Source organism: Peromyscus maniculatus, chromosome 1, assembly GCF_049852395.1.
Source record: "Peromyscus maniculatus bairdii isolate BWxNUB_F1_BW_parent chromosome 1, HU_Pman_BW_mat_3.1, whole genome shotgun sequence".
Taxonomy (NCBI): Eukaryota; Metazoa; Chordata; class Mammalia; order Rodentia; family Cricetidae; genus Peromyscus; species Peromyscus maniculatus.
The window spans coordinates 82,443,139-82,470,195 of record NC_134852.1 but is presented as its reverse complement, the minus strand read 5'-3'; the positions used below and the strand labels follow the sequence as shown (position 1 = coordinate 82,470,195).

At 39.8% G+C, this 27,057-nt stretch overlaps 1 long non-coding RNA gene across 4 annotated transcripts in view; it reads left to right on the top strand.

Moving 5' to 3' along the window:
* Positions 1-1,444: 1,444 nt before the first annotated feature.
* LOC143272061 (uncharacterized) overlaps positions 1,445-27,057 on the top strand; it is a 53,433-nt gene continuing 27,820 nt past the window's right edge. For 2 of the 4 annotated variants that reach the window (XR_013049457.1, XR_013049455.1), the window contains exon 1: positions 1,445-1,544. This is a non-coding gene — a long non-coding RNA (uncharacterized LOC143272061). Of the gene's footprint in view, positions 1,545-4,503; positions 4,665-27,057 lie in introns of those variants that run through there. The other 2 variants (XR_013049456.1, XR_013049453.1) reach the window with 1 other exon arrangement.

The following is a 27,057-nucleotide window of genomic DNA, read 5'->3' as shown; positions in this document are numbered from 1 at the left end:
CCTTCATTCCCTTTCAGATTTGTGACTTGTTCTTTAGTTATTATTGTCACACACACACACACACACACACACACACACACACACACACACACTGCTGTGTCCCTTGGTGCTGACTGTTTGCACATCTGTTTAGGGCTAACCCCTTGGGATTGGATAACTGACCAAGGGGCTCCTCAGGAAAGAAAACTGATTCTCCTTCTCTCAGCACCCATCCATTGTCTGTAACTCTTCCCAGGGGGAGGGCCATTCCTACTTGTTGATCCCAAACTGACCAACTTCAAGTGACTGCTATTTCTTAAAGCCAGGGTGACTCACCAGGCTGCCATCAAAACATCAGCTGGGCCCAGCCCATCACCCGAAGAATCCTCGGGTGAAACAGGCCCCTGTAGTCTCTTTCAGTGTGCTAGCATGATCACCGTCCTCTTAGCATTGTGCGTGGGGGCTGCTGCTCCTTCTCACCTGTGTCTTGGCAGTAAGGGTGAAAACATCGTTCAAACATACAAGCCCAGAAGGCGATGCAAAGACACTGAAAGGAAAAGGGAGGCTGTTACTTTTGCAATCAAATGATAGAAGGAAAATCCTGCCGCCTCGCTGATCATATTTGATTAGATAGAAGCTGCTGGGAGATAGGGTCTTCTAGGCATAACAGAGAAGCTGCACCTAATGAAACTTCCACAGTACGCCTAAACAAGACCTGCATAAGGAAAACACTGCGTGACATGCCAATGTGGGTGGATGAAGTTTCACTACTTGTCATTCCAGTTTGTGTTTGGATTTTCTATCAAACACATATGCGCATATGTCTAAGTATAAATGTATACATGCACATAAATTTGTATACAGGTATTATATAGTGGCAGATTAAATTAAATTGATTTGTAATTTATCAATAGTTTTCCTAGGGAAGTAGAGCTTTCTAGATAACTGTAGAGCACTCACTACTAACTAGCCTGCAAATAACCAAAATGGATGTTAAGATGTTCAGGTCCATTAGAAAAGAGAAAGGTGAGATCAAGGTTGGAAGAAATGGGAATATTAAGTTCTGCAAATATTGGTGATGCTGAATAAGAGAGGCAAAGGTGCATCAAATCTTGAGGAATGTCTTGGATACTAGCAAAATCCTTTAGGGTAGAAGTGACTGTTTCCTCTTAAAGCAGTTTAAATAAGGGCCAGTTTGGGAGGGGAAAACTCAGTCTCCATATATGATTACTTTTGTAACCAAAGTAAAACACATTCTCTCAATTTGAACTTGTAAAAACCAGATGCAGTTTCTTGAAAAGGACCCCACTTTCTCCAGACCCCCATTTCATTCCTCTAACAGAGCAGAAAGGGGTCCATTGTGAGGTCATGGACCTTGATGCAAAGCTTAAATTGTGAGGACATTATAGAAGGTGAAGCCAGCCACATGAAGTAATAATACAAAATACATTGATTTCCAGAGCAGAATTTCATTTGCTGCTATTGTGTTTTAAGGATATGTAGCAATAAATAATTTAACCTTGCTGCTACCCAGAGGCTTAGCCCAACGAATGCAACAAAACAAGGTAAATGGCTTGTGTGTGCATGGCACAGTTATGTGTCTCTGTGTGAGAAGCACCAGTGAGATCAATTGTTTAATGGTTAATATAAAATGTTCAACTCCAGCTCGTCCCAGTCCGCTTTCTTCCAGGAAGCAGAGGACAGTGCTAAGTTTAGTCAATTCCAATATTTGTTTTATTTTATTAATAAGCGAGAGCCGAAAACTTTGCTATGTGAGTGTTTCATGATGGAAATGTTCCCCAAGTCCACCCACTTTCTCAACGCTTCCCGGGAGTATATAATAAGAAAGGGCCGATTTTCCTTTACACCACTGGCTTTCAACTTTCCTCATGCTGTGACCCTTTAATACAGTTCCTCATGTTGTGGTGACCCCCCAACCATAAAATTATTTTGTTGCTACTGGAAAACTCTAATTTTTCTGCTGTTATGAATTGTAATGTAAATATCTGATACACAAGATGGTCTTAGGAGACCCTTATGAAAGGGTCATTTAATCCCCAAAATGGTTGCGAACCACAGATTGAGAACCCCTTTCGCACACACAGTGGTTTCTATAGCACACAGGTGTGCTTGAGGTGCCACTGCCTGTGCTTATGGGTCTGAATATCTTGCCACATGGAGACTGGGAAGAGGAAGAAAGAACTCAGCTTCAACACCATCAAACATCTCGGTGCGTGACCATTTGCTGTTCTGCTCCATCTCCAAATTAAATAGGCCAAATTGCCGGATGAAGAGGTCAAGAGTCAACACATCAAGTATGCACAGCTCAAGGATGGGTTTAATGTGAGATAATTTTCTGAGTTGTTTAGATGAAGCAGAAAGAACTATGGAGAACTGGCCTTTGGGTACAGTAAGATATGATAGATATGATGCTTTGAAAGAGGGAAGTCCTATTTCACTTGCACTCTAGTGAGTCAGATGAATGGCTTCAAACAAAGTAAAACTCATGAATATGCAGCTGAGGAGAAGGCTGGGTTGGAGAAGGGCTGATTGGGCAAGCATGAGACTCTGAGGTTGGGCCTTGGCTCTTTTGTTAAAGCTTATGGAGTATCTGTAACATGAGCACTACAAAGCAAAAGGACAGACTCCCCAGAGCTCACTGTCTCGCCAGCCTTGCCCACGTGGTGAGCTCCAGACTCAAACAGACCCTATCTCAACATAAGGCAAAGAGTGTTACCAGATGGTGGTGGCACACGCCTTTAATCCCAGCACTCAGGAGGCAGAGGCAGGGGGATCTCTGAGTTTGAGGCCTGCCTGGTCTACAGAGTGAGTTCCAGGACAGCCAGAGTTACACAGAGAAACACTGTCTCAAAAACCAAAAAGAAAGGAAGAGGCTAAGGAAGACACTGGCGTAAAATCTGAAATCTCAGCCTCCACATGCATGCACATGTGTGTGTGTATGCACACTTGCATGTACATGTACATATACACAAACATACATAAAACAAATAAGTAAAAGCTATGAGTAGAAAAAAGAGCTTTGAACAGGCCCACAGGTGCATATATCTACATGTGTTCACATGTTGGAAACTACCACTGTGTTCTCTGGAAAATAATCAAAAACAATGTAGGGCCTGGATATATGAATTCCATGACCTTATATCTTCAGTTGAAATTAAAATAAAATGTTAACATTTAGAAGTGGTGTGTGTGTGTGTGTGTGTGTGTGTGTGTGTGTGTGTGTGTGTGTGTGTGTGTGTGTATCATGTGCACACACAGTTTGGTCAATTTTTATGATTAGAACATTTTTGGTAAATTGAATAAAGCTGACCTTCCAGGTTTAGGGTAGTAAGTCAATGACCATACATTTTCCCTAGTGCATAAGATCCTGAGTCGTTCAAATCACAACACCAGAAGAACTAAGCAAAACAGTGAAGCTTATATGTCTTTTCCCATTTTGTTTGCCAAGTCTGGCTACACATATGCAATTATGTTTAGTCTTTACAAACAAAACACCAAAACAATTTTCCCTCATAAGTTATTATGTCGTTATTATTTTATCATTTTTTTCTAATGAGTTCTCTAAAATGCATCTAAGAAGATGATTTAATTTCTTTACCAAATCCTCAAGTGTTTGTCTCTTGTAACTTCCTACCACAGTGGAAACAGAATGCAAAGTAAAGAAAAAATTTCGGGGATTGAGGAAGTGGCTCAGTGTGAAGAGAGTTCAGATACCTGCACCTCAGTAAAATCTGGGTTATATTGTAGTCCACCAATAACTCCAGGGTTCAAGAGGCAGAGACAAGGGATCGCTGGAGCAAACTGGCTAACAAGACTAGCTGGAATAGCATGCTCCCACTTCAGCACAAGGTCATACCTCAACAACATAGGATGGAGAGCAATCCAAAAAGACACTAGACATCATCATCATCACACCTCCACAGGCACAGGCACACACATGTACATACACTCGAAATTTAGATGTGAACACACATATATGCCATGCACACATATACACAATATATAAATCATAATGAACTGTTAGTGTGGATATGTGCTCAATATCTGGAAAATGCACACCTGGAAATATCAATTACAAGTCCATAATGAACATGACATGAAGTGAAATTCCTAGAAATGAACCTAAACAGCACAGAACTGTAGAACCCTGGACCTTATTTGTCTTGTTTACTCTGTAACTTTGGATTCCTAAGATGTTTCAGAGATGACACGTGGAGGAACTTTTGTTTACTTAATAGGTATTTGGTTATTTTAGGTCTAGATTTTGCCCTGAGAATAATGGTCCCCTAGAACATAATGGTTTGGCTTCTAAATGTAGAGATTTCAAGCAAGGACTATTTCTTTGTCTTGGTGAAGATATGAAGGGAAGATGCAATCTATAGTCCACAAAAGGAAAGTAGACACTCGGCTTCATATGCCCTCTGCTCTCCTTTCACTGAAGACTGTGGCTGGCTCCCTTAGCGATGGTAGAACTTTAAGGACTCTAAACCACTGAGCCACACACTATAGACCATGACTTTAATCCCCTGGCTGGAGTATAAAGCCAACAGAAGCCACTGAGGAAAAGGGAGGATCTGCAAACCACCATGACACTGAAGCCACTGGGCCACTCTCTCCCCCAAAGCTAACCCAGTTTGTGCAGCAGGAATGCCATCTGAAGAAAGGTTTCTGTTTTCTTTTGTTTTATTTTGGTTGACTTCTTCCCACTGTCTGATGGTATAAGGAATTATTTGGGCTTTCAATCATTTACTATGTAGAAAATTCCCATGCCTAGATTGGGTAAACCAGTCCACTTGAGGACATCCTTGGAAAAGAAATAATATCTGTTGGCTGGTACAGCATCTGTATAAAATATCTTAATATGGTTGGCTAGCTATGCAAATTCCCCAAAGGTATATGTCCTAAGAATTCATTAAATTAGTGAAGGCAGCAACTAATGGGTCACTGGGAAAGAGATTTGGTTCTGGCCAGGCTTCAGTGGGGACAATTTTTCAAGTTCACTGTGCTGAAGGCAAAGCTAAAAGCCACTTAACTCAAAGATCTGCCTGTGTTTGTGTAGGTGTTTTATTATTGCCACTTTATTCAAGCCTGAGAAACGTGACTCTGAATTGTAAGTGAATGAAAACTCTTTACCTTTTACAACTAGCAAGGTCCTTGGAGTTATTAAAGCAGAGAAGGCACAGTTTGTTCCAGCATTTAGACTCCAAGTGCATTCACTAAATAAATCTCAACGTAAATAAGGTTCTAAATCTATGCATTCGTTAGAACCATTTACTGGTAGTGGCATTTCTTTGGCTTCTCTGGGAGTTCCTATCTTGCTCTTACTGCACATCTTAGCACTTAGAGGAGAGGGATTGAGTTTCTCTACTTTCAAGAGCAACCCTCTAGGAGGCTTCAGGTCAAAGACTAGAACTACAAGTACCCAGTGAGGTCTAACTTGACATCCTCAGAGATATCAAGGGCACAAAATCAACATTGAGATTGCAGGAAGGGAGAACTGTATGGCCCTACATGTTCAGTTGCTACTGTTTTATGCCTGTAGGTAGGTAAGCTTCAGTTGCATAAGTTGAAAAGAGCAAATGTCCGCATCTGACCCAGTTCCTCATTACCTTAAGCCTGTCATAGGTGCCTTTACTTTACTGAAAACTCAGTCAATGTCAGACCTTCCTCCATTTTTACAAATGGAGTCATATATCAACTTCCAATTACAAAGGGGATCTGCTGGCAGAGAAAAAAATCACAGAGTAATCTTGAACCTTAATTTGACAGCTGACTTCTGTCTTCTCTTCTTCAGAATGAGTCTCAGTGACGAACCAGGAGAACTCAAAAAGGGACTCAACTGAGTCAAGAGAATATTAATATTAATAATACGGCTTTATGGGTCTGCAAGTATTCTATGTTCAGCTCATCAGGCTTTCAGAAACTCTCTGTGATAGAGAGTGTCTGCTTTGTTTTGTTTTTTCTTTTGAGACTAAGAGGTGGAGGTTTCAGTTATTTGCTACTGTAGTTTGGACCCTAATATTTACCCGAAGCCTGTGTGTTGAAGGCTTGGTTCCTAGAGCACAGCATTGTTGGGGCGTTGTGAAATCTTTAGTCGGTAATTCCTATCTAGGGGGAGGAAGATAGGCTACTAGGGATGGCCTTTGAAGGTGCCACTGAGATGTTATGTCCCAGCCCCTCTCCTTTCCTCTGTCCCACCCCCTAATTTGGCTTCCCCCTGCCCATCACCTTATTTCTTTTCTCTTCGCTCTGCTTCCTGCCTATCATCATGGAGAAATTTTCCCCCACGAGGGGCTTCCATGTCATCCTCCCAGTAGCAATGGGAGGCCATAGACTAAAATCTTCCAAACTGTGAGTCAAAGTCAGCCTTTCCTCCTTTTGTGTCCATGGCCCCTGGTCCTCCAGACTTGTGATGGAAAGTTCACATTTATAGTCTCTATATTTGGCTCGGGTTTTGGTCCCTTTTCTATGCCGCCTGGGGACTCCAACAGTCTTTTTAACCACAGTATCATGTCTCTGTCTCTATATTTGATGAGCTAACATGGAGTTAATCAATTAAGGACATGACGAAAATAAGCCTAGCTTTTAAGGGGGTGTTCTAAAATTTTTCCCAGGATGAAGCCGTAGATCCCAGATACTCAACTTCATGGACTTCATAATGACTCTCTGAGTTTACCAAACCCATCCTTCCCTTTTCTGTTTCTGATGACTGACCTTCACAACACATGTTATGTCTCTCCTGAGCTCTGTACTGCAGATGGCCTAGAGTCGAAGGCATCATTTCCAAGGTGGAATGCAATGACAGCTGTCTTTCTCGTGAAAGCCCTCCATTGTTCTTGGGTATTGCTCTACCCTTTGCTGTTTCACAGTCTAGGGTCAGACACAGGATCTGGGAATAAGGTCTCTGGAGAAGCAGATATCCTGCTGAGGCCGTTGTGCTTCTTCCTACTATGTATATATAAGAAATGCTTCAGGCATGAAACACCGACTCCAACACTCAGTTGGCCTCTTATCATCCCCCTGGTCTCTTCCTGCTCCCAAACCCAAGAAAACAGTCCTCTATTTCTGAGCTTGGCAAAAGATAAGAAGTGGAGAAAAATGAAATGGAAATACCAGCCAGACAATGCTTGCGCTTATTATTTTTCTTTCCTAAAACTAATTAATTCTGGCTTGAGAAGGGAAAGAAAAACTAACGAAGTGCTCTGTGAATCTTCACTGTGTCTCAAGGTTTGCTTATGTTGGGTAGACCTTAGGTAGCAAGCCTGTTAGCATTCTCTGTGTTAACCACAAAGTCAAACTCTGTCCTGTGGTCACTGCCTATCACATTATTTTAGGAAATATTCCTCATCCCTCAACTTAAAAAAAAAATATGCATAATTTGGTTTAGAAACAATAGTCAAGTTTTCATTTTTAAAATACCCCTAAATTTTAATTAGAAGGAATATGTCAAATAGTGCCATTTAAGTGTTACCCATCAAACCCATCAATTTATACCTCAGAGTTTTTCAGGGAACTGGAAATTGCAAGTATCTTGTCCACTATTATCCCCTGCTTGAGGGACTACGTTCCTGGGTAGGATGGCTTTCCTGTCTTCTTTCTTCAGCTTCTCTTTATTGCTGAGCAAATCTTAATCTTCAAGATTCATTTGAGACACCCCCCTTCTTTCTTGATGATGTCCTTGTGTGTTCTGAGAGCCCTTTTGTGGGTCCCTCAGAATCCCCGTCTCCTCCTCAGTCCTGCTTCACAGTACTCATGTTTCTGTGTTTATCCTGCAATGAAGTATTCTTAACACTCCACACATAAAAATGCAATGGTTCAGTGGGCACAAGAACCAGCTGAGAGCACAAAGCTGGCCTGGGTTTATTAATGGTTTAAGCTCAGAGCCCATATGTCATATGGGTTCTCAAAGTCTCTACCTGAGGAGCCAAACCAGTTCACAGTACATGTTCTTAAACTCCTGGGCTTGGGCTTTCATGATATTGCTCAGAGGTGAAGAGTAGGAAAATTTTCTTGTGGAAATACTGACCAATACGATGCTAAACAATGCTCTTAGAAGCCAGTTCAGTGAGAGGCTTCGTGAGGAGAGGTTTCATTACTGCTTCTGCTTTGGAACATGGAGATTGTCAAGATTTTCATCTTAGGTGATGTTGGGAAAGTTTTAGGATAAATCCTCAAGAAAAAACTTGTTGAACTCTGTTTTTGCCATTGACTCCTGTGTTTGCTTAATCGTGAAGTATCTCCACCATTCTTTAGAAATACCATTTTCTGAAAAGAAGTGTCCTATGAGATGAACTGGGAGGTATTGTCTGGCCATCCCTTTATTGGCAACAGACAAGGAACAATTCCAGGGTAAGAGTCTGGCTTCCTCTGGACTGAAGAGGAAAACACATGTGCTCTATGGTAAAGTACTAATGCCCCTGTGTGTCTACTTAGAACTTATAACCAGTCTCCCTTAATTGGCTCCACATAGTACTTCTCAATAATACTTCCTTGAACTCTGTCTTCTTATGCTTAGCAAATAAATTAATATGAGATGCTTTTGATACTTACATCCATAATGTAGGTCAAAACAGAGACCCCTGCTTCAGCTATGGATATGTGGGTACCCCTGCTACATTCATTAATAATTACTTCCTTGTCCACCAGAATGGCCTCCATAGAGTTTAGCTTGAAAATCTGTTGTCTATATTCTTGTATGGGTTCAAGCAAGATCATAAGAAATCTATCCTTCTATTTACTTCACAAGTTTACTTTTTCAATTTGTTAGAGGGTATTAGGTAGAGACATAATACTTAGGACAAGAATCATCACATCAAGCCAGGCAGTGGTGGTGCACACCTTTAATCCCAGAACTCAGGAGGCAGAGGCAGGTGGATTTCTGTGAGCTCGAGGCCAGCCTGGTCTACAGAGTAAGTTCCAGGAAAGGCACAAAACTACACAGAGAAAGCTTGTCTTGAAAAACCAAAAAAAAAAAAAAAGAAAAGAAAAAAGAAAGAAAGAAAAGAAAAGAATCATCACATCAAACTGTATGGAGGTTGGCAAGCCTCCCACTCCCCGGTGCATTCTATACCTGAGAATCTATGAAAACTTCCCCCTCTCATTTCATATAGAAAATGTCTGATTGTTGTTGTCAAGTTGCCCATTATCTTGTAAATCTTTGAAATCAACTGCTTCTTATGTTGTGTCCTGTGTTACTCCCTACTGCTATTTTAAACACTGTGACCACAAGCATTGTGGGAAGGGAAGGGGTTATTTCAGTTTACAGTGGTAGTCAGTCCATCATGAAGGAAAGAAAGATCAGGAACCTAGAGGTGGCAACTGAGGCAGAGGCCATGGAAGCATGTTGTTTACTGATTTGCACCCCATAGCTTGCTCATCTTGCTTGAAAGCACCCAGGACTACCACCCAGAGGTGGCATCAGTGACAGTGAGCTGAGGTCTCCCACATAACTCATTAAACATAAAAATGCCCCCCAAATTTCCAGATATGCAATCTGATAGATGCACATTCTCCATTGAGATTACTTCTTCCCCAACAACTCTGATTTGTATCAAGCTGACATAAAACTAGCCAGTGCACCTGTACTCACAATACATTATACCTATTCACAAACACAAGCTTGTATACAAATTTATATGAGTGATCATGGATAACAAGTCATTTCTAGAATGGGTAGAACATAAGTGAATAAAAATATGTTGTGTACAAGCAAATGCCTGCACCTACTTACTGTCCAGTACAGTGTGGTACATGTAATAGTTTTTAGACATACAATTCCAATGAATACCTGGGTAGGAAAGATTTATTTAAAAAATACATGTTAATTTCCCCTGTGGCTTTATTGCTGTTCCCTTTACTATTATCCTCACGGTGGAGAATGTTTTCAAAGCCTTTGCTTTATTATCAGCTATAGAAAGACCTCAAAAGAATCAGTCTGTGGCTAATGTCTGCCAGGAGCATACCGTTAAGTACTCTGATCTGGATGTAGACACACAGGAAGGGCTGGATTCATTAGTACTGTCTACAGGGGTAGAGGAGGTATACATGCCATACCTGCAGTACTTCTATGTTGCATTGGTATTCTCAGCAAGAGAAACTATTTAATCTTAACCTATGAATAACCTAAAAAGAAACCAAATGCTTCCATTTTAAAGTGGCCACCAAATAATATGGAAAATTTCACTGTAATTTAGAATATTTCTTACATTGGTGTTAAACTCAACAGAGGAAACCATCTCTCTCTTGGCATAGTTTTGACTCTGTTAGCACATTAAACTTCTATTGCCCCAAAGGTTCAGGATGTCTCTAAAATGCCTTCCCTGTGGATTCCCACATTGACTTTTCACACGAGAAGATTGAAATATATGTAAGCATGTTTCTGAACATGCTGGTATAAAAACAGGGATTAAAATTTACTCACCACACGCCTAACTGAATTTCACAGATGTTTTATGTGAATTAAGGATCGCAAAGCACTTAGAACCCAAGAACAAGAGCAGTGATTACCTTAAACTCGCTTTTTAATGCCAGACAAGTTATTGCATCTGTTAGCAAGTGGAATTTGAAATGAACAAATCTCTACAACCTGTTCCTACTAGTAAATGGAACTCTGCTGTTTAAATGTCTGAATTGTACAAATTTCAAGTGATAGGCATGAATTAATGTCTTTGGAGATTTAATACTTGTATGGAACCCTTTATATTAGAAGAGAAGTCCTTTGGTAAGATAATTATTTTCCATGACTCCAACTGCCATGCTGTTTATCAAAATCACTTCTAACTGATCTGAGTGTTTCCAGTATCCATAAAATAATCTTTCCATTGCTGTTGCACACATTGATATTCTCCTACCAGTGACTCATCTCCAAACATTCTGAAATTGTCAACGTCGGGGTTGGGTGGGTGGAGGCAGAGCAGTTAGGGAGGAATCATTTTCTGTGGGATCATGATATTCCGGGGTACTAACATCTTTACTTCACCCAAATATATCTCAAACAGCTTTAGCCACTAAAAGGTATAAAATGAAATCCAGTGAGATGGATTAGACTAATTAATGTGCATGGACTAGCCTCTCACCCCAACAGTTGTAGACAAGTTCAATCTCACAATTTAAATCAGGGCATGCTGTCCTAAGAGCTAGGGGACATCAATTCACATCATATAATTTGGCAGCACTGGCCCAGAAATGAACTTGCCATGGATCCGCTCCTCACACCATGGCTGGAGCCGCACAAGTAATGAAATTGGAGCCCATGTGAGCCACCGTCCTAAACCCACGGAGCATGCCAGCAATCTGAGTTTTGTGAGGAGGACAACGTGGACGAGGTGGATGAGGTGGATGAGGTGGATGAGGTGGATGAGGTAGATGAGGTGAATGAGGAAGGGCTCTGTGTTACAGGAGTCTCCCTCAATTCATTGGTTGCCACTGAAAATCACATAAAATACCACCGCTGTTCCTCATGACTCTCCTCATTGATTTAAATAGAATGATCCCTGTATCTAAGAAGTTAAATATATGTGAATGATTGAATAATTAAGTAATCCTAATTCAATCCCCCCAGTTTATTCAATCTTTTGAAAGTGTAGCATTTGGTCCTAAAGGTATCATAAACATTTACCTTCAAATTGATTAAGAAAAATGGAAAAAAGGAAAAGGCCATCTTCAAACACCAAATCTTTTAAAATTATATAAGCTATGACCTGTTAAATAATGCAAATATAAGTGCATTTATGAATGTATTATATATATTGTGAATGTATTATATATACATATGTTAATGTTAACCAAAGTTTTGCAGCAGGAAGAACTCCCTTTCCCCCACTCTTTGGTCCAAAAGGAAATCAAGGAAAGTGGTCTCTGGGGTCAGCATCAGTAGTGAGACCAGGGGCTGCTCACTGAAAAGAGCGGGGCTAAGGGCAAAGGGTTGACCAGTCAGCGTGGGCAAAGAACCGGCTTGAATCAGAAAGCTGTGAACGAGCGGCAGGGAGGAGGATGGATTTCAGAGTAGCGTTCTGTCGAGGCGCCCATGCCAGCATGATAAAGCACCACTCAGAGCCTAGGAGAATCCGACTGCGGCTAGTGAGGACCTGGGCATTTGGCAGTAAGAATATTATTTTAGTGTTAATGTAATTTTCTCAATGCTTGGTGACTGAAATATACAGCACAACCTTTTCTTAAAGGTCATATTTCCAACAAGAGGGGGAAGTAATGCAATTTTATAAAAACAAAATATTCTTTTGTTAAAAAAAAAAAAAGGTATGTGAACTCATGCCAAGTCTGAAGAATTTTAGCTAAAATGCCCATTGGTCTCTAGTCAGATGCAAACTTTCAGTTCTGTATTTTGAAACTCTAAATGCAGACAGCATTTGAATGGATGCCAATGTCCTTTCATAGAAGCATCTTCAGAGACGGCATCAAGTCTCTGATTAGAACATATTACATCTGCTTCCCAGCTGATTTTGTTCATCTAAACTCTGCCCAATCTGTACCCTTCTGGTTCTAAGGCATTTGAAAGCACACTCTTTAAGATAATCAATGAATCAATAAGGAAGTACATGCATGTCTCCTGACTAAAAGTGTAATTATTGTGTGTCAGGACTCCTGGTAAACTTCCTTAGCAGTTACCTCTGGAATTCTCTTTGCATTCATCCTTGATGACTAAGTAATTTAAGAAGGTCAACAGAGAAATTAGATAATTTTTTTATTTTATTAGGTGATGTTGCCATGGAATTTTATTTTAAGCAATGAAATCATGAGCCCAAATCAAAGGAATTTGGTAACAAATGTCCAGCTCAACATTATATTGTAGTTATACAGCTATGTTCTTTGTTTCTTCCCTGTAAAGGAAAAAATAACTAAACATTATTTTAATTTGTAAGGACTCTTTATTCTCTCTCTTATCATCCCTCTATTATTTTATTTTTTTCAAACTTCAGGAAGATTTAAGGCAACTTTGTGTTGTTGTTGTTGTTGTTGTTGTTGTTCAGAGCAACACTGGTACACCATAAAGATTACAGAGATTTATAAAGATCAATCATCCGAGTTCCGTTTCCTATAATACAAGTCTGTCTGCATCAAAGTCAACGACAAGCTCATTCTGATGAGAAAATTTGAAAGTTGGACGTATTTATACCAGTCCTGGGGAAGGCGCATGTAGTTAAATAGGTCATTTCCAATTTTAACAATTCCACCCCCAATTCCATTCAGCATCTTTGACACAGAAACCCAGTTTAACTCCTCGTGGGAGGGCCACCACTCTGGAGCTGCTGTCCCTGAGTGCAGCTGTGTGTCGCCGGGGTACCTTCTTTACTTAAAGAGAGACTCTTCAACGATCCTCAGCTCCCGGCAGATAGGCTGCTGGGACATCGGAGGAGGGAAAATTATTTAAAACATAAAAGAAAATTCACAAAATATATTAAGTGCTGTGGATAAAGGAGATGAGAAAGACACTGGTGGTTAAAAAAAATAAAAGAAAATGTAGACTAAGAGTTGAGCTCATATGTGTTCATTCATCTCTGAGGATATTCAGCACCATCCATATACCTTTATACCTCAACACATCTTGTACTGAGTGTTTAAAGTCCAGGATTCCTTTGGAAAGTAATGCTTATGACCGGCCAGGACACCAGTGACCAGGATTCTTTTCCTTGGAGCAAATCAAACCATTTCATCCTGTTGGCTTCTGCTAAGAGGTCCAAAGGTTGCACCAACGCCCTTTCTCTTGAATCACCAGAAGCCAAGACCCTCAAACCTTTGCCAAATCTCACCAACTTGCCATCTAAAGCCACCTCTCACTTCCTGCTATATTTGGTGAAGGTACCCAGGAAAAAAAAAAATCGCATATACTGTAAAAGCTTTGCAAGGAATCACAATGCTTCCTGCCACAGAGGCGGATGGCAGAGTAAATTGGGTCATTGACCTTGAACCTCTAAAGGCCTGAGGTTAGATCTGGATTAAATCACGAGTGAAATGATCACAGAGGTTTTGCCTCAGAAATTAGCATTCAGGTTGATTCACTCTGACAGGAGGAGGCGAGGATGCCAGGGACTAAATTAAATAGAATTAGATTGTTATGCCTAAGTGGGGCATCTGTTGAGGATAAAGCTTTGTTCTCATCCATCTTAACCTAATGAATACCCAAGTTGGATTTTTTTTTAATAATGCATGGTTTAAAAATAGTTTTGAGATGTCATAAAGGATATCAAGACAGCACAAAAGGCTAAAATTGTACAGTGACTGTACTCATTGGGCAAAAATAGTTGTGAGAGTAATTACAGCTGGGTGCCGGTCCTTGAAAGCTACTGGATAAAGCCATGCTTCGTTGAGGTATTCTTTTGAATTCATGTTTTCTCATCCCCTATCAAAACTCACCTCAGTATTGTTAAAAACACCAACATTTGCTGAGGAGAATGTGAGTACATAGGACGTAGAATCTCCAAAGGAAGGCTGGTTTTTAAGCCGATGAAAACTGATATGCCATAACAGGTACCATTTGTGCAATGAGTGTAATGAAAAATTCCAGAAATTATGTGATATTTTTTAATAATGTTTATTTTAAATTAATTTCAAACCCAAGATTCTTCTCCTACCTCAGTTTCCATTTTGTTCACCTGGTCCAGGAAGAATAGGTTTGAGAATGTCTGGGTGTATTAGCTTTTTCTCACTGTAACAAAATGATTAATTCATTTTGAGATAAGAAGGTCTATTTAGTGATCTCAATGGGTGCTTCGTAGTCCTAGCTGCCTTGGGGGTCTATGGAGCATGGCAGTAGCCTGAGGTGGAGAAGGTTCCTCACCTCAGGGTGATCAGAATGTGAAAGGTAAGTGGAGGGCCCAATATTCTAATATTGTTTTCTTAAAGAGCACATTTTTTTTTTAATTTTCAGAATTATTAAATTTATTCACATTTTATGCTTTGAATCCAATGAAAACCAAATTGCACATTTTTGGTAATTATTTGTGTGGTGGTAATCTAATTGTATTGAAATATTATTTTGATTTGTACTGAAATATTAATTTGATTGTATGTTAATAAATAAAGTTGTCTGGGGGTCAGAGCTATTAGAGCCATAGCAAGAGTGTGGCGGTGGTGGCACACGCCTTTAATCCCATAGATATCTGTGTGTTCAGGGTCAGAGCTATTAGAGCCATAGCAAGAGTGTAGCGGTGGTGGCACACGCCTTTAATCCCATAAGATCTCTGTGTGTTCAGGGATACAGCCAGCATTGGAGACATATGCCTTTAAGACCTAGGGGGCTGTACATTCAGACAGTGACGAGGCAGTCATGTGTTTGGGTTTACAACCAATGAGAAGGCAGAACAACATACTTTAAAAATACGAACCGAGAGGAAGTAGCTCTCTTTTCGCGAAGCTGGGACAGCAGGAGGAAGGGTGAGATTTTAGCTCTGAGCTCTGACCTCTCGGCTTTCTCTTTTACATTGTTTCTGTGTTTCTTATTTAATAAGACGATTGGTTACATCTACATCTGGCGCCCAACGTGACAAGAATCCATTAAAAACTGCTTGGCTTGGCGGCAGGTCCGCTTTCCCGCAAGGGCGGCAGGCGGCCCGCGGCGGCGGCGGCGGCGGCGGCGGCGGCGGCAGCGGCGGCACACGGCGGCCGGCGGCGATCGGCTTGTTAGTCCAAGCTGCTGGCGTCCTAGTCCGGGTAGCAACTTCTAGCCCGGGCCTAGGTCTGTGAGCAGCTTGCCTAAAGCCGGTGCTACAAACAACTCAGACCTGCCCTGCCTGTAAAGCCAACGCACGTGGTCGGAGCTTAAGGAAGCCAGACCCAAGCCTTGACTCGGCACAAGAGGGAACACGTGGCTGCATTTAAGCTTTAGCCGGCTACGCTTTCTTGTGCGTTCTCTCTTTTCTCTTTCTCTCTCTCTCTCTCTCTCTCTCTCTCTCTCTCTCTCTCTCTCTCTCTCTGGATTTACACCTGGGACACTAGGTGGCTGCTTTGAAAATCCCCTCGGATTTCTACTGTTCTACGCAGATTTGGTAAGTCATAATATATCAGATATTTTAAAGGAAACTATCTAAAAGAGAATTTTTTTCCACATTAAAAAACAAATGGGTTTTATGTGTGCATTGGAAGAAAATTGGTTTTTGTTCGAAATTTTAGGCAGTCTGGCAATGGAACAACTATATAATATTAGTATTGGTGGAATTATGCACCTCATCACTATAATAATCCACATTTTAATATTTAAAAAGATAGTCCATTTAAGTGCCAGGATAACAGCGTTAGAAGAACTTGTTAAACCTGTAAAAATTCAGACAGAAGAAATTAACAGTGAAGTTGTTTCAAGTCGGGATCATAAGGTTGCAGAAAGAAAGCCTGTTTTCACACAGTCACCCTTAATTTATCCTGTAACAGTACAGCAGATGCCTGATCAAATGGCTACACAAAATACTTGGGCTCCAATTGAAATGTTGGATTTAAAAAGGTTTAAGGAGGCAATAGTATCTTATGGCATGCATTCCCCATATGTAAAGCAAATGTTAAACACTTGGTCAACATATAATAGGATAGTACCACAGGACTGGCGGGACCTCGCACAAGGTGTTCTGGAACCCAGCCAGAGACTTCAATTTCTGACTTGGTTTAAGGAGGAGGCTAAAAACATAGAAAAACAGTGGAGGGATAAAGGAGTACAAGTTTGCCAGGATCAGCTTATGGGCGAAGGCCAATATGCTTCAGCACAAGCACAATGTTTATATGATGTCCAAACCCTAATTTTATATCGAACGGCAGCCTTGAATGCATGGGACAAAGTTGAGGAACCAGGAAAAAAATCTGAGTCATTTACAAAGGTGAAGCAAGGCCCAAAAGAGTCTTTTACAGATTTTTTACAAAGACTGGCTTCAGCAGTAAAGAGAACGGTCTCGGATTCAGAAGCTGGTAAGGCAATAATTGAATCTATGGCCTTTGAGAATGCGAATGCAGCATGCAAAAGAATAATCAGGCCATTAAGGGCAAGATCTGCACCTATGGAAGATTGGATTAGAGAAACAATTAATGTTGAAGCTGATGAGCATGATGATACATGGGTAGGAGAAGTAATTTCAAAAGGTTTGAGGAGTGTTAGATGTTTTGGATGTGGAAAGCAAGGACATTTGAAAAGGGACTGTAGACAGGTCATTTCCAGAAACAATGTTTCTTCAAGGAACAATGGCAACAGAATGCCCCTTCCTTCTGGAGTATGCAGAAGGTGTGGTAAGGGAAAACACTGGACCAACGAATGTAGATCAACAAAGGACAGACAGGGTAATCCTTTGCCTCAGTCTTCGGGAAACTCCCAGAGGGGCCTCAGGCAGGCCCCCAGTGCAAATCCAGTTCAAACCTTTCCGGCAGCCATAGAGGAAATGCCTGCTCTGGAGAGCGATTAAATAACCAAATGCCTATTGGAATAAATCATGCTGGTCAGAATGATGAAACAGAGAGAATAGAAAATTCAGGAGAAAACATAAAGAAAATTTTTTGGCAAACTTCTATTAATGAACAAAGACCAAAATTAACGATAAAAATAAATGGTGTTTTGTTGTCTGGTCTGGTAGACACAGGTGCGGACGTTACCATAATTGCACCAGAATTTTGGCATCCAACTTGGCCTCTTCAGGAGGTAAACGTTCAACTGTTAGGAATTGGGACATTATCTCAGGTGAAACAGAGTGCAAGATGGCTCGAATGTATAGGTCCAGAAGGACAGAGAGGAAAATTAAAACCATATGTGGCTAACATAACTATGAACCTGTGGGGTCGAGACTTGTTGCAACAATGGAATACTCAGATTAACATCCCTCCAATCTCAGAAACAAATCATAAACTAGCACATGTTACTGAGAGAAATATTAGAAGATATTGTTCTAATGAGTGGTCACCAGCCATCCATATTATACAAGAACAGGGCACAATAACTGATGATCTTCCAAAGACACCAACAGCTCTACCTTTAAAATGGTTAACAGACAAGCCTGTATGGGTCCAGCAATGGCCTTTAACAACAGAGAAACTCCAGGCTTTAGAAGAGCTGGTAGAAGAACAGTTAAATGCTCAGCATATTGAAGAATCAACCAGCCCTTGGAATTCTCCTGTATTTGTTATTAAAAAGAAATCTGGTAAATGGAGAATGGTAACAGACCTTAGGGCAATTAACAAAGTAATTCAGCCAATGGGTTCTCTACAATCTGGGATGCCTTTGCCTACTCTGTTACCAAAAGGATGGCCTCTCATAGTTATTGATTTAAAAGACTGTTTCTTTTCAATACCCTTACAAGAAAAAGACAGAGAAAGATTTGCTTTTACAGTGCCTACTTATAATAATTCTCAACCAGTTAAAAGATTTCAATGGAGGGTCCTCCCACAGGGAATGTTGAATAGCCCAACTCTGTGCCAATATTTTGTACAACAGCCATTGGAAGTGATACGTAAAAAATTTCCTAAATCTATAATTTATCATTATATGGACGATATTTTACTAGCTGACTCAAATGCAGATACTTTAGAAATAATGTTTGAAGAAGTAAAGAAAATTTTGCCTCGCTGGGGATTACAAATTGCTCCTGAAAAGATACAAAGAGGAGATTCTATTAATTATTTAGGATATAAAATAGAGCTACAAAAAATTAGACCCCAAAAGGTGCAAATTCGGAGAGATAGACTACAGACTCTTAATGACTTTCAAAGATTATTTGGAGATATTTCTCATCTACGAACTATTGTTGGGGTAAAAAATGATGAACTGACTAATTTGTTCAAAACCTTAGAAGGTGACAAGGACTTAAATAGTCCAAGAGAATTATCACCTGAAGCTGAGAAAGAATTAGCCTTGGTAGAAAAGAAAGTGCATGAAGGACACGTGAATCGTATTGATCCAAAGCTGGATTGCATTTTGGTTATCTTACCTTCTAGGCGTTCTCCTACTGGAATATTAATGCAGAGGGAAGATATTATATTGGAATGGATATTTTTACCAAATAAACCAAATAAAAAATTAAAAACTTATGTGGAAAAAATCTCTGACTTGATTTACAAAGGAAAATTGAGACTTCGTCAATTAGCAGGCATAGACCCAGCAGAAATTGTCGTACCATTAACTAAGGAGGACATTGAAAAATTATGGACAGAAAGTGAACCTTGGCAAAGAGCTTGCAGTAATTTTTTGGGAGAAATTAACAGCAAATATCCCAAAAGCAATAGAATTGATCTTATAAAGAGAGCTGAATGGATCTTGCCTCGAATTGTACGGCAAAAACCCATATCTGGAGTTCGTACATTTTATACAGATGCCAACAAAGAAGGAAAGGCAGGTTACAAATCAGAAAATTTAAGTAAAGTGGTTCAAAGTCCGTATAATTCAGTTCAAAAATCAGAATTGTATGCTATTCTGTTGGTATTAATGGATTTTTCAGAACCTCTCAACATAGTAACTGACTCTCAGTATGCTGAAAGAGTGGTGTTACATATTGAGACTGCAGAATTTATCCCTGATGCTTCAGAATTAACTTCACTATTTATTCAATTACAAGATACAATCAGGAAAAGGAATCATCCTTTATATATAACTCACATTCGATCCCATACTGGTCTGCCAGGCCCTCTAGCACAAGGCAATGAAGAGATTGATAAATTATTGATAGGAAATGTGCTGGAGGCCTCAGAATTTCATAAAAAACATCACGTTAATAGTAAAGGTTTAAAAAAGGATTTTTCCATAACCTGGCAACAAGCCAAAGAAATAATAAAGAAATGTCCTACTTGTTCCTTCTACAATCAGACGCCATTACCAGCAGGATGTAACCCAAAGGGTACTCAGAGAAATGAAATCTGGCAGATGGACGTGTTTCACTTTGCAGAATTTGGAAAATTGAAATATGTACACCACACTATCGATACTTATTCAGGATTTCAATGGGCAACTGCTTTGAGTTCTGAAAAAGCTGATTCTGTAATCACTCATTTGCTAGAAGTTATGGCCATCATGGGTATACCTGCACAAATCAAAACTGACAATGCTCCATCATATGTCTCTGTTAAAATGAAACAGTTTTTTGCTTATTACAATATAAAGCATATTACAGGCATACCACATAATCCTACAGGTCAAGCAGTTATAGAAAGATCAAACAGAACTCTAAAGGATATGTTAAATAAACAGAAATGGGTAACAAAAACCCCCAGAAATAGACTGCATAATGCTCTTCTAACTTTGAATTTTCTGAATGCCAATGAGAAAGGAACAACAGCTGCAGAGAGACATTGGATAATAGAAAAAACTACAGAATTAAATCAGCCTATATACTTTAAGGATGTGCTGACCTCAGAATGGAAACCAGGGTATGTATTACATTGGGGACGTGGTTTTGCTTTTGTTTCTACAGGAGAAGATAAGCTGTGGGTACCATCAAAATTGATAAAGGTTCGATTTGAACAAGAGAGACCTCTTAATTAGAGGAGGTGATAGTTCATCAACCAGCATGAACATCCAATTTAAACTAACTTGTATCAATAAAACATGCCTTTTCATTTCATCAGATAATAACTTGCCAAAAAGGAACATCCCCAAAATTAGTCTTGGGGAAAGGTTTTTGTTTTTGTCTTTTAGGAGAATGAAGGTTAAGGAATCTGAAGAACACTGGACAAATGAGACAACTGAAGAAAAGGGACAAATCATCTATCCCAAGAAACAGAGTGAAACGGTGTATGGGTATATATTATCTAAAAAAAAAATTTTTATGTCTTCCTAAATGTTTGTTTCTGCTTTTCTCTAAAGATTTAACACTATTGGTCTTCTAACAGTCCCAGTTCAATTAAAAATTAAAGCTGACTTTGGAGTTGGAGAATGGCTCTCTCCTTCTTTAAAATCAAGCATGTTGTTAAAAGGAAAATGCAAACTCCCTGTATCATGCCAGAATAAGAGCCATTTCTGCTATGGTACAGGACAAAAGCAAAATTAATTAAGGGACTATTCTATTACTAATCTCAACTCTTTGATTCTATTCTGATTCTTTAAACTGTTCTCAAAGTATAAATTTTATATCAAAATTTACAAGATTAATATATATATATACATTTTAAACTTTGTTAAGATATGAATGGTCACATAGAGTACTAACTAATTCTAGAAAAAAAGGCTAGCTGCATATATATGTTTTTGTGTTCGAGTCTCTTATCAGTTTTCTGCAGGAAATCATGGCCAGGCCTAACATCAACTGAAGTCTCCAGAAAGAAGATGGGGCCCCACAACAACAGCAATTCCACGTGGACAATAATAATATCATTAAGCTGACAAACATCATCCATAGATCAGCTTTGAACTACAAGGTGCTCAGAGCAAATTTGAGATGACTAGCTGAGATGATCCAGTCTCAAAGACTACTTGAATAAGGACTTGAGATAAACCCTGAACTTTGGCATTATACACAGACTGGATAATGAAGGATATAGTTACCTCTCCTAGAATTTGACAATTAACCTAAAATTTTTCTTTCAGGATAAAGAAAACTTCGCCCATACCCAGCAGGAAGCAATTTTAAGAATACGACGCCCACATTCCCAAAGAGGTGGTGTGGGGCGGGTGGTTTTTTGGTCTTTTTAATGGGTTTTGGGTCTGGGATAATTTTCAGTATTTAGGGGGGTTGGTTACAAGTTATTGTCAAGGGTTAGGAAAAAGGCTAAGCAAAGGAGATTAGATTTAAAGTTTTTGTTTAAAAAAAAAAAAGGAGAAAGAAAGAAAAGAAAAAGACAATTACTAGTTTTAAATACTTTACATTGGATTGAATTGTTTTATATTGTACACAAATTTGAAACTGATATTGTTAGAAAATGCTATATGTATATTTCTAATTGTATTTATTCCATCCATTTAACAATGTAATGCAAATTTCTGATCCTTGAATGTTATTATTATCAACTATCAGGATATAAAGAAATGAAAGCTAGTAGTTAGACATTATCATAGAACTTGTAGTCATATTAGATATGTTTTAAAAATTGAGCAGAGATGTTTTAGACAGGTCATCTTCAAACCCTTCAGAGATCTACAGAATATGGCATTTAAAATGTTTTAATAACTTAGAAAATTTTTCTTTTTTGAGACATGTCGGCTCCTGGCAGTACCAATCTACTTTAGAGAAAATATGGGCATTGAAGAAACTGCATATGGAGTCAACTTTCATTCTGGCAAAAGTTAGCCACTGGACAACAAAGTATCCTCGAATCAACAGGACAAAATGGACAGACAGATCACGAAACAAGGGACTACTGATTCTTGCCAAAACAAGTGTGGTTATGGCTTTATCAAAAGGCATCTTCTGAGGCCAGGACAATATGGCCCCATCCCTGAAGTGGCCTTCGCATCCGGAAAAGGTACGGTGCCCTTTTCTTCGAAGGCAGCTTAACAGGCAGAGGGCCGATGGATTCTGTTGTACAATGGAACAGCAGCTGAAAGCTCATGCCTCTCAAAAGTAGACTGGCATTTAATAGAGGGATGTGGAGAAGAAGGGGATGCTGAGATGAAGCCATATATACACAGCCAAGAAGAATGGACAGCTGAATTAAAAAACTGTCAACAATTTCCAGAATTTAAAATCCTGAATCATGACAGGACACTAGTGGAATTCAGGTGTTTCTGGTACGTGGACTGCTCTCACCCAATGTGAGGTTGAACTGTTGACCTTGTGTACATCCTACTTCACAAATGAGTCTGTCAGATACACTAAGCCTATAGGCTGGAGATGATGCCCCAACACTGCGGAGAAACCTCAGGTGACTGCCCAGGCAGCTGGCTGTTTCTGTCAACTCACAAAATTTTTTTGGAAGTTGCTTGCATGCACTTCCTGTTTTTATTTTTGTTAGCTAATATTATTCCCTTCTTGGGTCTCTGAGGGAGTTGAAGATTAGTTAGTTATGGTTGAAGATTAGTTAGTTATAGTTGAAAATTAATTAGGATAGAAAGTACATTAGATACATCTTGGAATTATCAAAATAGGATAGATAATGGAATTATTTTCTCTGATTCGTCAAATACCTGTTTAGGTATTTATTACTTGTATATATTGTATATAGTTATTGTACTTTTGTATATAGTTTTTCTTTTGTTAGTCATAACCTTTTGCTTTTTTTTCTTTTTATTAAAATAGAAAAGGGGAAATGTGGTGGTAATCTAATTGTATTGAAATATTATTTTGATTTGTACTGAAATATTAATTTGATTGTATGTTAATAAATAAAGTTGTCTGGGGGTCAGAGCTATTAGAGCCATAGCAAGAGTGTGGCGGTGGTGGCACACGCCTTTAATCCCATAGATATCTGTGTGTTCAGGGTCAGAGCTATTAGAGCCATAGCAAGAGTGTAGCGGTGGTGGCACACGCCTTTAATCCCATAAGATCTCTGTGTGTTCAGGGATACAGCCAGCATTGGAGACATATGCCTTTAAGACCTAGGGGGCTGTACATTCAGACAGTGACGAGGCAGTCATGTGTTTGGGTTTACAACCAATGAGAAGGCAGAACAACATACTTTAAAAATACGAACCGAGAGGAAGTAGCTCTCTTTTCGCGAAGCTGGGACAGCAGGAGGAAGGGTGAGATTTTAGCTCTGAGCTCTGACCTCTCGGCTTTCTCTTTTACATTGTTTCTGTGTTTCTTATTTAATAAGACGATTGGTTACATCTACATCTGGCGCCCAACGTGACAAGAATCCATTAAAAACTGCTTGGCTTGGCGGCAGGTCCGCTTTCCCGCAAGGGCGGCAGGCGGCCCGCGGCGGCGGCGGTGGCGGCGGCGGCGGCGGCGGCAGCGGCGGCACACGGCGGCCGGCGGCGATCGGCTTGTTAGTCCAAGCTGCTGGCGTCCTAGTCCGGGTAGCAACTTCTAGCCCGGGCCTAGGTCTGTGAGCAGCTTGCCTAAAGCCGGTGCTACAAACAACTCAGACCTGCCCTGCCTGTAAAGCCAACGCACGTGGTCGGAGCTTAAGGAAGCCAGACCCAAGCCTTGACTCGGCACAAGAGGGAACACGTGGCTGCATTTAAGCTTTAGCCGGCTACGCTTTCTTGTGCGTTCTCTCTTTTCTCTTTCTCTCTCTCTCTCTCTCTCTCTCTCTCTCTCTCTCTCTCTCTCTCTCTCTGGATTTACACCTGGGACACTAGGTGGCTGCTTTGAAAATCCCCTCGGATTTCTACTGTTCTACGCAGATTTGGTAAGTCATAATATATCAGATATTTTAAAGGAAACTATCTAAAAGAGAATTTTTTTCCACATTAAAAAACAAATGGGTTTTATGTGTGCATTGGAAGAAAATTGGTTTTTGTTCGAAATTTTAGGCAGTCTGGCAATGGAACAACTATATAATATTAGTATTGGTGGAATTATGCACCTCATCACTATAATAATCCACATTTTAATATTTAAAAAGATAGTCCATTTAAGTGCCAGGATAACAGCGTTAGAAGAACTTGTTAAACCTGTAAAAATTCAGACAGAAGAAATTAACAGTGAAGTTGTTTCAAGTCGGGATCATAAGGTTGCAGAAAGAAAGCCTGTTTTCACACAGTCACCCTTAATTTATCCTGTAACAGTACAGCAGATGCCTGATCAAATGGCTACACAAAATACTTGGGCTCCAATTGAAATGTTGGATTTAAAAAGGTTTAAGGAGGCAATAGTATCTTATGGCATGCATTCCCCATATGTAAAGCAAATGTTAAACACTTGGTCAACATATAATAGGATAGTACCACAGGACTGGCGGGACCTCGCACAAGGTGTTCTGGAACCCAGCCAGAGACTTCAATTTCTGACTTGGTTTAAGGAGGAGGCTAAAAACATAGAAAAACAGTGGAGGGATAAAGGAGTACAAGTTTGCCAGGATCAGCTTATGGGCGAAGGCCAATATGCTTCAGCACAAGCACAATGTTTATATGATGTCCAAACCCTAATTTTATATCGAACGGCAGCCTTGAATGCATGGGACAAAGTTGAGGAACCAGGAAAAAAATCTGAGTCATTTACAAAGGTGAAGCAAGGCCCAAAAGAGTCTTTTACAGATTTTTTACAAAGACTGGCTTCAGCAGTAAAGAGAACGGTCTCGGATTCAGAAGCTGGTAAGGCAATAATTGAATCTATGGCCTTTGAGAATGCGAATGCAGCATGCAAAAGAATAATCAGGCCATTAAGGGCAAGATCTGCACCTATGGAAGATTGGATTAGAGAAACAATTAATGTTGAAGCTGATGAGCATGATGATACATGGGTAGGAGAAGTAATTTCAAAAGGTTTGAGGAGTGTTAGATGTTTTGGATGTGGAAAGCAAGGACATTTGAAAAGGGACTGTAGACAGGTCATTTCCAGAAACAATGTTTCTTCAAGGAACAATGGCAACAGAATGCCCCTTCCTTCTGGAGTATGCAGAAGGTGTGGTAAGGGAAAACACTGGACCAACGAATGTAGATCAACAAAGGACAGACAGGGTAATCCTTTGCCTCAGTCTTCGGGAAACTCCCAGAGGGGCCTCAGGCAGGCCCCCAGTGCAAATCCAGTTCAAACCTTTCCGGCAGCCATAGAGGAAATGCCTGCTCTGGAGAGCGATTAAATAACCAAATGCCTATTGGAATAAATCATGCTGGTCAGAATGATGAAACAGAGAGAATAGAAAATTCAGGAGAAAACATAAAGAAAATTTTTTGGCAAACTTCTATTAATGAACAAAGACCAAAATTAACGATAAAAATAAATGGTGTTTTGTTGTCTGGTCTGGTAGACACAGGTGCGGACGTTACCATAATTGCACCAGAATTTTGGCATCCAACTTGGCCTCTTCAGGAGGTAAACGTTCAACTGTTAGGAATTGGGACATTATCTCAGGTGAAACAGAGTGCAAGATGGCTCGAATGTATAGGTCCAGAAGGACAGAGAGGAAAATTAAAACCATATGTGGCTAACATAACTATGAACCTGTGGGGTCGAGACTTGTTGCAACAATGGAATACTCAGATTAACATCCCTCCAATCTCAGAAACAAATCATAAACTAGCACATGTTACTGAGAGAAATATTAGAAGATATTGTTCTAATGAGTGGTCACCAGCCATCCATATTATACAAGAACAGGGCACAATAACTGATGATCTTCCAAAGACACCAACAGCTCTACCTTTAAAATGGTTAACAGACAAGCCTGTATGGGTCCAGCAATGGCCTTTAACAACAGAGAAACTCCAGGCTTTAGAAGAGCTGGTAGAAGAACAGTTAAATGCTCAGCATATTGAAGAATCAACCAGCCCTTGGAATTCTCCTGTATTTGTTATTAAAAAGAAATCTGGTAAATGGAGAATGGTAACAGACCTTAGGGCAATTAACAAAGTAATTCAGCCAATGGGTTCTCTACAATCTGGGATGCCTTTGCCTACTCTGTTACCAAAAGGATGGCCTCTCATAGTTATTGATTTAAAAGACTGTTTCTTTTCAATACCCTTACAAGAAAAAGACAGAGAAAGATTTGCTTTTACAGTGCCTACTTATAATAATTCTCAACCAGTTAAAAGATTTCAATGGAGGGTCCTCCCACAGGGAATGTTGAATAGCCCAACTCTGTGCCAATATTTTGTACAACAGCCATTGGAAGTGATACGTAAAAAATTTCCTAAATCTATAATTTATCATTATATGGACGATATTTTACTAGCTGACTCAAATGCAGATACTTTAGAAATAATGTTTGAAGAAGTAAAGAAAATTTTGCCTCGCTGGGGATTACAAATTGCTCCTGAAAAGATACAAAGAGGAGATTCTATTAATTATTTAGGATATAAAATAGAGCTACAAAAAATTAGACCCCAAAAGGTGCAAATTCGGAGAGATAGACTACAGACTCTTAATGACTTTCAAAGATTATTTGGAGATATTTCTCATCTACGAACTATTGTTGGGGTAAAAAATGATGAACTGACTAATTTGTTCAAAACCTTAGAAGGTGACAAGGACTTAAATAGTCCAAGAGAATTATCACCTGAAGCTGAGAAAGAATTAGCCTTGGTAGAAAAGAAAGTGCATGAAG